At 35.7% G+C, this 13,988-nt stretch overlaps 1 protein-coding gene and 1 non-coding gene across 2 annotated transcripts in view; both read right to left on the reverse strand.

The window, feature by feature from the left end:
* Nucleotides 1–13,988, reverse strand: part of LOC148945135 (pancreatic triacylglycerol lipase-like) — a 117,872-nt gene that overhangs the window by 37,882 nt on the left and 66,002 nt on the right. The window lies entirely within an intron of this gene.
* Nucleotides 13,903–13,975, reverse strand: TRNAM-CAU (transfer RNA methionine (anticodon CAU)). The gene has a single exon. It is a non-coding gene; the product is annotated as a tRNA-Met (tRNA).

Below are 13,988 nucleotides of genomic sequence, written 5' to 3' on the forward strand. Positions count from 1 at the left end.
GAATAAATTCAAACTTAACTTCTATAAATCAAGAAAATGTAACTGTGACATGGTAAACCATAAGCAAACACGACTGAAATATTCCAACTCTTGCTTTTCAATGACAGAAATTCAAAATGAGCTTTTACAAATCATGAAAATTTAACTGTGACAAGGTAAACAAAAATAAAACACAACAGAAATAGTCAAACTATTTCAATTCAAAGAAAGAAATTAAAAATGAACTTTTAAAAATAATTAAAATTTAACTGTGACTAGGTAAACAAAGAGCAAACACTACTGAAATATTCCAACAATTGCGTTGCAACTAAAGAACTTAAAACTGAACTTTTAAAAATCAGTAAAAGGTAACTTTGACAATTTAAACCACAACCAAAGAATACTTAAATATTCCAACTCTTGAATTACAATGAAAGATATAAACATGAACAATTAAAAATATATAAAATGTAATTTTGACAATGTAATTCACCACAAAACACTAAGGATATATTACAACTCTTGCATTTCAAGTAAATAAAAAAAAAATTAACTTTGAAAGATCAGTAATATTTAACTGTGCCAAGGTAATCAACAACCAAGTACTACTGAACTATTCAAACTCATGCATTTCAAAAATAGAAATTCAAAATGAAATTTTAAAAATCAAGAAAATATAACTTTTACACGAAAAAAAACACCCTAACTCTTCTGAAATGTTACAACTCATTCATTTCAACCAATGAAATTCAAAATAAACTTTGTATAATCAAGAAAATGTAACTGTGACAAGGTAAACCACAACCAAACACTACTGAAATATTCCAACTCTTGCATTTCAACGAAAGAAATTCAGAATGAACTTTGAAAAATCACGAAAATGTAACTGTGACAAGGTAAACAACAACAACACACGACTGTAATATTCCAACTCTTGTATTTCAACTGTAGAAATTCAAAATGAACTTTTAAAAATCAAGAACATTTAACTCTGACAAGTTAAATCACACCTAAGCTCTACTGAAATATTCTAACTCTTGCATTTCAACAAAAGAAATTCAAAATGAACTATGAATAATCAAGAAAATGTAACTTTGACATGGTTATACACAACCAAACACTACTTAAATATTAAAAAAACCTCTTAACTTCTTTATAAATTCAAAATGATAATATAAATAACAATGGTATTTTCCCGTTACTATGTAAACCACAACCAAAAACAACAGTTTGAGTCCAACACTAGCTTCTATACGAGAAATGTTCAAAATGAAAATAGAAACTACATGAAAATTTAATAGTGAAAAGGTAACAAAAGTACACAAACAAGAGACATAAACATACACATGCACTTCAACGAAAGAAATTCAAAATGAACTTTGAAAAATCATGAAAATGTAACTGTGACAAGGTAAACCAAAACCAAACACCACTGAAATATTCCAACTCTTGCATTTCAACGAAAGAAATTCGAAATGAACTTTGAAAAATCAAGAAAATGTAATTGTGACAAGGTAAACCACAACCAAACACTGCTGAAACATTCCAACTCTTGCACTTCAAGTAAATCAATTCAAAATTAACTTTGAAAAATCAAGAAAATGTAACTGTGACAATTTAAACCACAACCAAACACTAATGAAATAGTCCAATTCTTTCAATTCAACGAAAGAAATTCAAAATGATCTTTGACAAACCATTAAAATGTAACTTTGGCAAGGTAAACTATAAACAAACATAACTGAAATTGTCCAACTCTTGCATTACAACTAAAGAAATTCAAAATTAACTTTGAAAAATCAAGAAAATGTAACTGTGACAAGTTAAACCAATACCAAACACTACTGAAATATTCCAACTATTGAATTTCAACTTAAGAAATTCAAATGAACTTTGAAAAATCAAGAAAATTTAACTGTGACAAGGTAAACCACAACCAAACACTTCTGAAATATTCCAACTCTTGCTTTTCAACGAAAGAAATTCAAAATGAACTTTGAAAAATCAAGAAAATGTAACTTTGACAAGGTAAACCACAACCAAACACAACTGAAATATTCCAACTCTTTCATTTCAACAAAATAAATTCAAAATGAACTTTGAAAAATCAAGAAAATGTAAATGTGACAAGTTAAACCCCAACCTAACTCTACTGAAATATTCAAACTCATGCATTTAAATAAAAGAAATTCAAAATGAAATTTGAAAAATCAAGAAAATTTAACTTTGACAAGTTAAACCACAACCCAACACTACTGAAATATTCCAAATCTTGCATTTCAACGAAAGAAATTCATAATGAACTTTGAAAAATCAATAAAATGTAAATGTGACAAGTTAAACCACAACCAAACACTGATTAAATATTACAACTCTTGCACTTCAAAGAAAGAAATTCAAAATAAACTTTGAAAAATCAAGAAAATGTAACTGTGACAAGGTAAACCACAAACTGTGTATGTCTCTGTGTGTTTGTCTCTGTGTGTGTGTGTCTGTGTGTGTGTTTCTGTGTGCGTGTGTGTCTCTGCGTGTGTCTCCGTCTGCGTGTCTGTGTGTGTTTTTCTGTGTGTGTGTGTCTCTGTTTGTTTCTCTGTGTGTGTGTCTCTGTGTGTGTGTCTCTTTTGGTGAAACAGTTTTAGGCATTTTAGGCGATGATTTTAGAAAACAAAAGCAGAACTTTTAAAATCACAACAACTGAAGGTCAGTAAATAATTCCTTTGTGGAGCCCGGGGAGGGCCTTTGGGGGGTCTGGGTGGGCCGTTGGGAGCGCCGGTAATCCTTTGGGAGCGTGGGGGGCAGGTGTGAGCCGGGGGAGGGACTGGGGTGGCCTGGGGGACTTTAGGGGACCGGTAGTGGGGATTTGGGACCCCATTGGTCCTTTGGGAGCTCGTTGGACCTTTGGGGACTGTTGGTGGACCTTGGGGGCACAGGGTGGGCCTTTTAGGGGCCGGGGGGACAGTTGAGGGGCTGGGTGGGCCGGGGGATGCGCTGGTGGCCCGTTGGGAGCGTGGGGGGGGCTTTGAGGACCGGGGGCTTCCTTCGAGGTTCGGGTTGGAGGATTGGAACCCTTTGGGTTGGGTTAGAGGACCTCACAACACTGTTCAAATGAAGCTTGTGTATTATAACGACCACACTCAAATTCTCTTCTAAAATCTCTTCAAAAATCTTCTTTTAAAATGTCTCTATCTGTTTCACCAAAATAGTTCCATAACCTGTCTAGAAAGGTTTCGCCCAAATTATCCTTAAACGTAAATTCAGCGTGTTCCTTTGTTATTGGCATCTCTGTGCAAACGCATTTCAAATTAATAGGAAACCTTCTCGCGCGCTAAAAAAATTCATCACTAAGATGTTTCTTGCCTAATTGTTTCAATGGCCTGTGGTTATTAATATCTTTTGGAGTTCGACCAAAAGAGTTGTTTCAGAGGCAAAGACATTAATGACCTGGATCTATTCCTTGAGAAATGTTTCTAGGCGGAAATTTTTAAAGTCTGATAGATGGTGTCATTGATTGATTGATCTGTCAAGAAAGGGAAATTAATTTGTTGTTTCTAAGGGGAATTATTGATTCACGATAGGTGAATTGAGGTCGACAGCACAGGTGTTCCAAATTCCGGGTTTTTGTTGTTGTAAGTGCACGCTCTCAGCGAATGTCAAGGTCGATGTTGTTGTTGTGAAATTTAGGTCATTGACCCCATTAACCACGTGTTCTCCCTAATGAATCCATGCCCATATTTGGAGCCCCGTCAGTATTCTATGACCATATATGGACCATAAACCACGTGGTTCGTACCGGTTTTGTAAGTGCACGCTCTCAGTGAATGTCAAGGTCGATGTTGTTGTTGTTGACACACTTTGATTACGCAATCAAGTTCTCGGAAATTCACTTCCCCCTCGAGTCCAAGATCAATAACATTGTTCCCGTTAGAATTCAATGCGCATGTGCAACCTTCGTCCCGGAGCTATTACACATAGAAACATCAAATAACTCGACCTTGGAAAAAGAGGTCATTGAACCCATTAACCACGTGTTCTCCCTAATGACTCTATGCCCATATATGGTGTGGGCGTGGGAGTTTTAAAAAAAGTGTCCGGATCGGGATTCGAAGGGGTATTGTCCTCGTGGGAGCTCATGAGGCCTCTCTACTAATGGCTTCCCGCAATCATTTAGGAAGGCAATTGAAAAAAAAAATCCATAAATAAAGAACTTGCTTCAAATAGAGATACTAGAGATATTCCTATAAACCAAATTTGCAATAACCTAAAATTAAAATATTAAAATACAATTTTTCCTCAGTTTAAGTTAAGATAATCTCACCACACTTAAAACGGAAACCAAGTCAATAGACAAGCTAAGTCAATCACTATGCAGAGAATTCTTGCCAAAAGTATTTGGTGAAAAGTCTTTCATTTATTCTGGCTTGGTTTTTCCGTTTGTGTGATTCAGTCTTTCATCTGTTCAGTTAGAGCTAATTCAAAAGATTAAGTTTCCTTCTTCTTTTTTTTAGCTCTGAAGACGGCTGGGAGGAATTCCGTGACGAAATATCTGCCGCTATCATTTTCGCTTCTTTTTTCCACTGGCTGATATTACCCTAATTTTTCTCGGCTATATCATTTTTTTCATATGTCATGTAATTTTATTTCAGCTAATATTTCACCATTTTAAAATTATAATTACCTGTAATATAATAAACTTTATTGTTCTGATAACAAGGGACCTAAGTCAGACAGACGGCCTTTTAAACTAGTGAACAGCTATACACAAAACAAAATCATATTCAATCCTTTGTCTGCCAGCCTCTTCGAGCTTTTATGCTTTGAAAATTGCAAGGTGTCGTGAAACATGTCAGTAAAATATGTGAGGTACCGGTAATATACAGGGGCGAATCTCCAGAATTTTTATTGGGAGGTGGAGGGGGCAAGAGGGGTCCATGTCTTGATATAAAGAAAGAAAAACGAGCAAAAATGGGGTTTTTATAGGCCAAATGAAGATACTGAAAAAACGAAGCGAATATTTCGCTTCGTTATAATAAACCTTCGAAATAAACCGTTCGAAATAAACCTTGAACCACTTTCCCAATCATCTAATCAAACACGTGAACAACCCCTTAGGTCTCAAAGGGTGTCTGCAAGAAATGCCTTAATTAAAATCCGAAATCAAATGACATAGTTTTCCAACTTATTTAATTGCTGGTTCGTTTTGTTTTTCGAGTGAATGAATTGATTCCTTTCCTTGTTCAGTTGTTTGCTAGTATCCGTCGATGGCAGTTCATATTTTTTGGATTTTGTGCAAATCGCGGATATTGGCAAATAACTCGCTTTTATGGTTGTTAGGTAGTTGTTTTTAATTCTTTTAATTTTTGGCTTTTATTGATACATCGTTTCGTTTCGCGCTGAAGAAGAGAGGCGTTTGTCTCGCTTCGTTTTTTCAGTATCTTCATTTGGCCTATAAAAACCCCATTTTTGCTCGTTTTTCTTTCTTTATGTGATGTCAGGCCAATGTGGTTTAAGAAATTATCTATGTCTTGATAGTCAAAGGGCATAGGATGTATAATATATTTTTCTCCACATTATTGGGGGGGGGGGCAACTGCCCCCCATTCCACCCCCAAATGACGCCCCGTTAAACTACCTAAATTACGTAAAACACGTAAATTACGTAAAATAGATAAAATACAAATTTTACGGGGGTCCTTAAAATTACGGTAAAATACGCAAGATACCCTATTTTAACGTGACCAATTTTACTAGTTACAACACTACATAAGGACATATAAGCAAAAATACATTTCTGAAACTACCTAAATTTCCAATTTGGGTGATTTTTTGCCAAGAGGCAGACCTTTTGCCATTTACTGTTAGCATGGGTGCAGGCAGCATCTTGTGTAGAGGGGGGCAGCTGCTTCTGTGATGGAGGGGAGAGGGATCTTACTAATACTTCCCAAGGTCCTTTGAATATAGATCTTTAGAAACTAGTCATTCTATATATCACTAAAACTCGGACTTTAACACTTTCCATGTTCTACTTTTCCTGCAACAGTATAACATAAGAGACCCACTATCCTACTTCCAATTTCCAGAAAACATAAACACCAAAAAAGCGATTTGACACAAATCACATTATGGTTAGATAACAGCTTCTTCTCAGAATCCAATTCAAAAGTTTACAGTTGGGCAAAATTAAATATCAAAATTAGTATAGGGGAGACCGGCCCACGTTTAGCCGAAGCAAACAGTTTCAATATAAAAACCTATGGGGCTTATAAAAGCTCTGACAGATGGAAGAGAACATTTTATGTTCTAAAATGTCTGACCTTAATTAATACTTTTACCAAAAATATCAGATTGGATCAGGTTTTACGGTGATTAACTCTGGAATTTTGTTCAATTTTGTCTGAAAGCCTACGCCTAATTACGAATGCTAGAAAACTCGCGTTGTAAACTCACATTGTATTCTCTTATTATTTGCCTGTTTTTGGCAGCTTCCGAGACGTGCCATCTTCACCAGTTTGCTGTTAGTATTTTTTCATCCTATGGGATAGTGAACTCCCATGTTCGGCCACAATAACCAGGGTAAATTCGGCATGCCGTACCAAGGTGTCCAAAAGTAGGCTATGCTTGTAAAAGCTGTGTAAACAGAATATTTAAAGGTTGAAGGCAAGCTTAAAACCCAAAACTGTGTTATTTCTGGCGTTGTTTAATCCTGTCAGAACAGTAGGTGAACTGAAGTTCTATTTTTTCCTGTTAAATTGCATTCAAGATAAAATGATTAAAAGTAAAACAGAAGAGATTGAGGATTGAGGATTGGACTGGATTGGATTAAGGACTGGGTTGAGGCCTATATAAAAACATGTTCAGACCACAAGACATTTGAAGTTTTAACGAATCAGGTCTGAAAAAATCCACAAGCCTGGTAAAATCATTGCACAGCGAGGCCAGAAGTAAGTAGGGAAGGTCACGTCAGCAGAAAGAGGTCAGTTGACCACGATTTGTGCTGGTGTTAATGTGTTGGAAACACAATTCCCTACTTATTTCCCTACAAAAACAGTGTGCGATAATTTTACTCAGGGGAGCTTTACCAGGAACCATCATGATCAGCTCAGAAAATACTTCTACCTGGATGACTGCCTCTCATTCTTTGCTTTACTTACAGCATTTTATCAATCAAGTCAAACCCAGAAACTCAACAGGAAAAAAATATGAAAAAGTCACAAGTGCTCACTGACACCCCTATGAAAGAATGCATTACTGCTAGGATAAAAGCTATATCTACCAAAAAGCCCTAGTCCTGGAACGGAAGTCAGACAAGTGAAAAGACTAAAAAGCAAAAGGCGTGTCTCTTGCAACAAGAGTTACAGATAGAGTGACGATTCTGACGTAGATGATCCTGTATACAACAACTCTTCAGACCCCAGCATAGACATTGAAGACAAGCCCCCTACCAGCAACTTCTAATTTGACACTGAGAAAGTCAATGCTGGTGATTACATTCTGATTGAGCTGATGAGCAAGAAAGTGAATTCTGTTCACAACATTATCATTATCAAAAAGTAGCAACTGAAGAACTTAAGGTCCACTTTTGGAAGGAGACTAGAGTAAGAGACTTTGCACTAACTGACGAGATGGATAGTGTCTTAAAGACAGAATTTGAAATAAAACTGCCACCACTAAAGGTAGAATACTAAGATTAGCGGAGCGTTTTACTTTTGTTGTTGATCAGTCAATGTATAATTTGAAATTAATACTCTTTAGTTTTTTTTTAAACCTTAATGAAATTCATTTTATAGTTTATTATGCTGACCATATTCTTTCTTAATTTTATAGCCGAAAAACAAGCTTTAATGTTCCCCTTGTCACTTTTCTTTTTCTTTTGTCCGGTGGCTAAACGTAAGCCAGAGACGATCGAACCAGTGCCGGGGTGGCTCAGGTTTGTCACTCTTGACCACTTGGATAGAGAGGCATCCAGGTGGGAAAATGGCGGAGCATTTCTAATTGTCTTTATCAAGGATGGTATTGAATGAGTTATTTTTGCTTTGGCATGCTCAGCAACTTCTTATCGTTTGAATCTATTCATGGAGAATTAAACAAGTCAAAATCAGCCGATCGGGGACCAGTCTCCTATCTATATATTGGACCGAAAATCAATATTGAAGATCGAAACGCAATTGTTGATATCGCAAATGATATTTGGAAATTTCCTTTATTTCCAGCTTTTTTAACCATCTACCAGGTAACATCCAACAAAAAATTCCAACATACGAAAAGTTCTCGCTAATATCTATAGTAAATTTGAAGCTCTAGGGGGGGGGCAGCTGCCCGCCCCGGGCCCCCATTCCCTACACCCATGACTGTTAGTACACAGGACTTGAGCAACAATGAAAAGCATAATCTGTGAAATCTCTGAATACTCCGGATAAATGGGATATTTGCGCAAAATTAAATGAAGGATCTGTATTTAGGGGAATATGAGAGATGATCATACAGTATAGAATATGAGGTTAGCAGCTGGTTTCGTACTAAATCAGGAGTTAAGCAGAGTTTTGTTCTATCCTCCTTTATATGGATCATTTCGATGGACTTTGTCTTAAGGAGTACAGAAAAGGCAATGGTAGAACACGGAATCAAACGGGGGAGGATAATCCTTCCTGGACTTAGATTACGCTGATGATTTAAGCATCCTAGATGAAAATGTGAGCAAAATTAATGAAGTTTTAGAGGTTTGGCGAGGTCAGGGTGCTAGAATAGCTTTGAAATTTAATGTTCAGAAGACCAAGTCACTAAGGCTAGGAATATGTTAAGATGAAATGGTGACATTAGGTAACGAAAAGATTGAACTAGTGAATAGCTTCAATTACCTTGGTAGTATTATTAGTAAAGACGGTGGGGGCAGGGAAGATGTTAAAAGTAGAAAAGCCAAGGCTTGGGTTGTTTTTTCACAGTTGAAAAAAGTTTGGAAGAATAGGAAGATAAGTCTTTAAACCAAGTATAGAATATTGGAAGTAACATTGGTGACAGTGGTCAAAATATGGTTCTGAAGTATGGGCGCTCCGAAAAGCGGATGAATATTTGCTAGAAGCTTTCCAAAGAAATTGCCTACGGATTGTTCTGGGTACCGGGCTGAGTGACCGTATTTCAAACAGTAGGCTGTGCGAAAAGTGGGGTTCAATGCCGCTTTCTTAGGCTATAATGAGAAAATGGTTGAGATTGCTTGGACGCGTTCTTCAGATGAAAGATGATTGTTCTTTTCGGCCAACCGTCTAGGGTTAGAAGTAAAGTAGTTCGTCGGCAGTTTGGTTGGGAAAAGGTCATAAAGAAAGATTTAAGAGAAACGGGAATATCCTGGGAGGGTGCAAAGACGGAGGTTTTAAATATATTAGAATGGAGGATGAGCCTGCTTAGCTTTGTTGGCCTCAAGTGCTTCGACGCTGCAGTGATTTGTTAGTAGTAGTAGTAGTAGTATTTGGATGAAACACAGTAGTTTCGCATCAGAACTTGAATATTTAATCGAACAAATCGATACAGGATTATTGAAAGGTGTTTTTGTTTAACAACAATATTAATTCTTTAATGTAAATTCTTTTCATGCTAATATGGAAGTCAGTAATCCTCTTGGTACGATTATCTGGAGTCAAAAACCATCCACAGATTCCAAGGCATCTGCGGATATTTTTGCAAGGGTAGAAGGATAAGCCTGCAAAGTGTTCTGTTTAGGACATGGAGGCCAAGATACAAAGAAAGCATAAACCCTCACTATCCAAAGGTGACACTGAAAAAGACTGTTCAGAGACATAAATATCCAATTTTCGTATATTTTAATATCTTCTCAAGACTTCTGAGAAAGGGCCATTAGAAAGTTTATAGACAGGTGAATCTTTCATGTTTCTGTATATTGCTTATTATTTTACATCTACTAAATGTCGTGTAAATTAATGTCGCGCATAAATGACTTATAATACATATTATAACGAACTGGCACCAAAAAATTCAGAACTGGATAATTTAAAAAGCTAATTAAAGAAGTTAGCCTTCCATTGAGGAGAGTTCTGACATAGTGCCAAATGTTTTATCCACCTTTAGACTACATGCGTCCAAGTCTATTAGGCTTAGGTTTCACTTCTTTGCCGCCTGTGAGTCCAAGCAAATTCAGTCCCAGGCTATGCAAAGCCTGGGACGTGTATGCAAACACGTCCAGTGGACACTGTCAGTCATGCGTTAATCCAAAATCAATCCAATATTGCATCCCTTAATTCTATGAATATCTACCTTAGTTCTGCCCTAGGATGGACATATGGACGGATGATAGATAGATTTATCTATTAACAAATGAAATGACATCATTTATATACAATTCTAAAAAGGGCTTATCCAAGATTTGCCTCTCAATCACTTGGAGTATCTGTTTTGGTTTTTTCTACAATTAGCCATGTCTTGATGACTGTAAAATACTTGATTTTAAATTGATTTTAAGGCCTTCACGCGTCAACTAAAAATCAATCCAATCTTTAATCTCTCGATTCTATGACTATTTATCTACCTTAGTTCTGCCCTAGGAATGGCATATGGACAAATGATAGATAGACTTATCTATCAACAAATGAAATGGCATCATTTTTATACAATCCTAAAGAGGGCTTATCCCAGATTTGCCTCTCAATCACTCAGACTATCTGTCTTAGCTTTTTCTACGATTAATTAAAAAAACTTTTTCCACAAAATAAGTTTGTGCACTTTAACAAATAAATATGAATGTTTATACTTTTTTAACTTTATTAAGTTAAATAGTATTAACATTTTTAAATATTTGTATATGTATTATAAACTAACAGTGCACATTCATTTGTATTTTTTCCCAGTAAAGTGCAAATTATGTTCTGGCCTTAGGAAGGCATAGGGGATTTGAGCCAAACTCATATTAATTTCTGCTCGTTTTGAGTTTTTTTTTAATTAATTTCTATTTGTTTTATATTGACACAGTCTTTTCAGGGAAAAAAATAATACTTTAAATCTTTTCTTTTTTAAGACTTTATAGTTTGGCCTGCTATGTGTATGCTGGAGAAAAATTTTCAGCAGTTTTTAACAACATATACCCTTTTAACAATCTGGACACAAATAGTAATATTTAATTTAGTTTCATACCTTCTCTAGTTGACCTGAAATGGAGAACTTGATACCATTCGCAAAAAAATCTGTTTACTTTCTTTGATAGCTAGGATGCACTTACGCTATTTTGATTTGGTTAAATTTTAAGAGCAGAATTAGCCTGGAAAATTTTAACATAATATCCTCAGTCGTTCTTTGGATATTGCTGAGATGCCTTATTGGGAATTAGCATTAACACAGTGCATTTTGATTTAATCTTAAGGCAACGTTTAGTTTTGAAACATTATGGGCAAATTGTAGGGTTAGCGTGTGAGGGGGATGAGTTGCCCTACTATCATTTTCGACTATTAAAGAGGACACCTGCCTTTTCTATTTTCAATCGAATGAGCCCTTTTCGAGGAACCAACGCCAACTCCTTCGATACGAAGTGCCCTTGTATAATAAAAATACAATGTACCCACATCGATCTTTACTATAAAAATGTCAAGCCTTCCAATCACTTTCGACTATCAAAAAGGGCACTAGGCCTTTCCATTTCCAATCGAATGAGTCCTTTTTGAGTTTCTACGATAAAACACCTTATATGCCGCCAGAGCATAAATTACAACCCTTACCTCAAGGGCTGTGAGGGGGTTGTCATCCTCAAAGACCTTATTTCCAGAACTTTCTGGAAATAAAACGGCTATCTAAAACTTTTGACCTAATTTCTAGAAATTTCAACTACGTTGAACAAAATGGCTATTTCAAAATTTTGATTCGATGTATTTGGGGAAAAGGTGGGCGTGAGAGGGGGTTTAGTTGCCCTCCAATCACTTTCGAATATTAAAAAGGTCACTAGCTCTTTGGATATCCAATCGAATGAGCCTTTTTTGAAGTTTCTACGACAACCCTTTCTATGAAAACCTTATATGCCCCCAGGGCATAACTTAAAAACCTTGCCCCGAGGGCTTTGGGGGAGTGTCCTCCTGAAGAAAATAATTTCCATCTGGAAATCGATTACGCTGAACAACATGGCTATGTTAAAATTTTGATTAGGTGTTTATCAGGAAAGGGTGGGCGTAGAAGGGGTGTTAGTTGCCTTCCAATTACTTCCGACTATTAAAAAGGGCACAAACCACTCCAATTTCTGATTGAATGAGCCCTTTTTGAAGTTTTTACGAAAACTTCTTCTATACGAAGTGCCCTGGTCTAAAGGAAAAAAAATGATAAATTGTGTCAACTTTATTCTTATATGCCCTCAGGGTATAACTTACATAATTTCTATCTGGAAATCAACTATGCTGAACAAAATGGCTATCTCAAAGTTTTGATTGGATGAGTTTGGGGAAATGACGGGCGTGGAAGGGTTGTTAGCTGCCTTCCAATCAATTTCGACTATTAAAAAGGGCACTAGCCATTCCAATTTCCAGTCGAATGAGCCCTTTTCGAAATTTCTACGACAACTCCTTCAATACGAAGTGCCCTGGTATGGAAGAAAAAAAATAATACATTTTGCCAACATCGTTCTTTACTTAGGCAGCGCGATTGTGCTGCCTATGATTGACGATGTCTTGATGCCTGCAAAATTCAGCCTCGACTCGGTCAATTTTTCGTTGATCGGGGTTGCAGCGGTAGCCAGCAACCTAGTAAGAGACGATCCTGTCCAATGTTAAGAAATATAATAACCCATATCTCCTAAAAATATAGTCAGATCAAAACAAAAAGTACACAATTAGAACCGCCTTGTCAGAAACCCCAATATAGGAAACTTTCTGTCCCTTGGCTTGAACAGCAAGGGAAATATATTGGCTTGAAAATAAAAAAAATGTGGCAGCTACTGCAGTATTCTGCCTAAACGGCATCTTTTTTTCCTTTTTTCTTTTTTTTCTTTTCCACAAATAGCTTGGCACTGGAACATCGTAGAGAGTTGTTCAATGGCTTATTTTAAATTAAAGTTATTGGGGTTAAAACCTTTTTATAGTTAAACCAAATTATTTTTAAAATAGAACCAATCTTTTACAAAAAACTGCATATTTTATGCTAAAGATTGATCAATGACGTCATAATCGTGGGCTGTGGCCAGGTCGTCTCTTTCCATTCCAATTGAGAAAAAGCCATAGGCTTTTTACCGTTTGTAATTTCACATTAATGCATAAACAACAATAAATAAATGAAACCCAAAACTAACAGAATTTAAAACAAATAACGGAGTCAAACTCAAAACGAGCAGAAATTAATATGAGTAGGGTTCTAAACCCCTATGCTTTCTAAAAGCTAGAATATAATTTGTTCTTTACTGAAAAATTCTTTTAAATGTTTTCCTTTTTATAACTTTAAGCAATCGAAAATTAATTAAGATTTTAAGGAATAAAAATCAGCATATTTATAATAAACTGACAATGCACATTTTTTTTAATAAATTCATTTGAATTTTTTTAATAAAGTACAAATTCAATTCTGGCTTTTAGAAAGCATAGGGGTTTAGATCCCTACTCATATTAATTTCTGCTCGTTTTGAGTTTGACTCTGTTATTTACTTTAATTTCTGTTTGTTTGGATTTCATTTATTTATTGATACTGATTTGTGGTAGTTGCATGCTTGGTAGATTATTTGATTCTATTTTTGTTCATTTTTAGTATAATGGAGTTCCTTACTTTTTTTTGAAAGCTTATTTTGTGGAAAAAGTTTTTTTTAATTATATGCATTAGATGACGATCATTAGAAGTACAGTAAAGGACGGACAGTAAGGCCCATAATAACTAAATACTACTAAAAGACTAAAAGTTTACAATGAAACCTAAATTTCCTAGAAACCAGCATTATTCATTTAAAATTAACAGAGAAAGTTACCCCAGGTGAGGCTTGAACTCACGACTTTAGGATTATGAGACTTATGCTCTACCAATTGAGCCACTGAAGCTTTTATATTATGA

The sequence above is a fragment of the Artemia sp. Qi Xiang Cuo genome, chromosome 13 (assembly GCF_049724085.1).
Source record: "Artemia sp. Qi Xiang Cuo chromosome 13, ASM4972408v1, whole genome shotgun sequence".
Taxonomy (NCBI): domain Eukaryota; kingdom Metazoa; phylum Arthropoda; class Branchiopoda; order Anostraca; family Artemiidae; genus Artemia; species Artemia sp. Qi Xiang Cuo.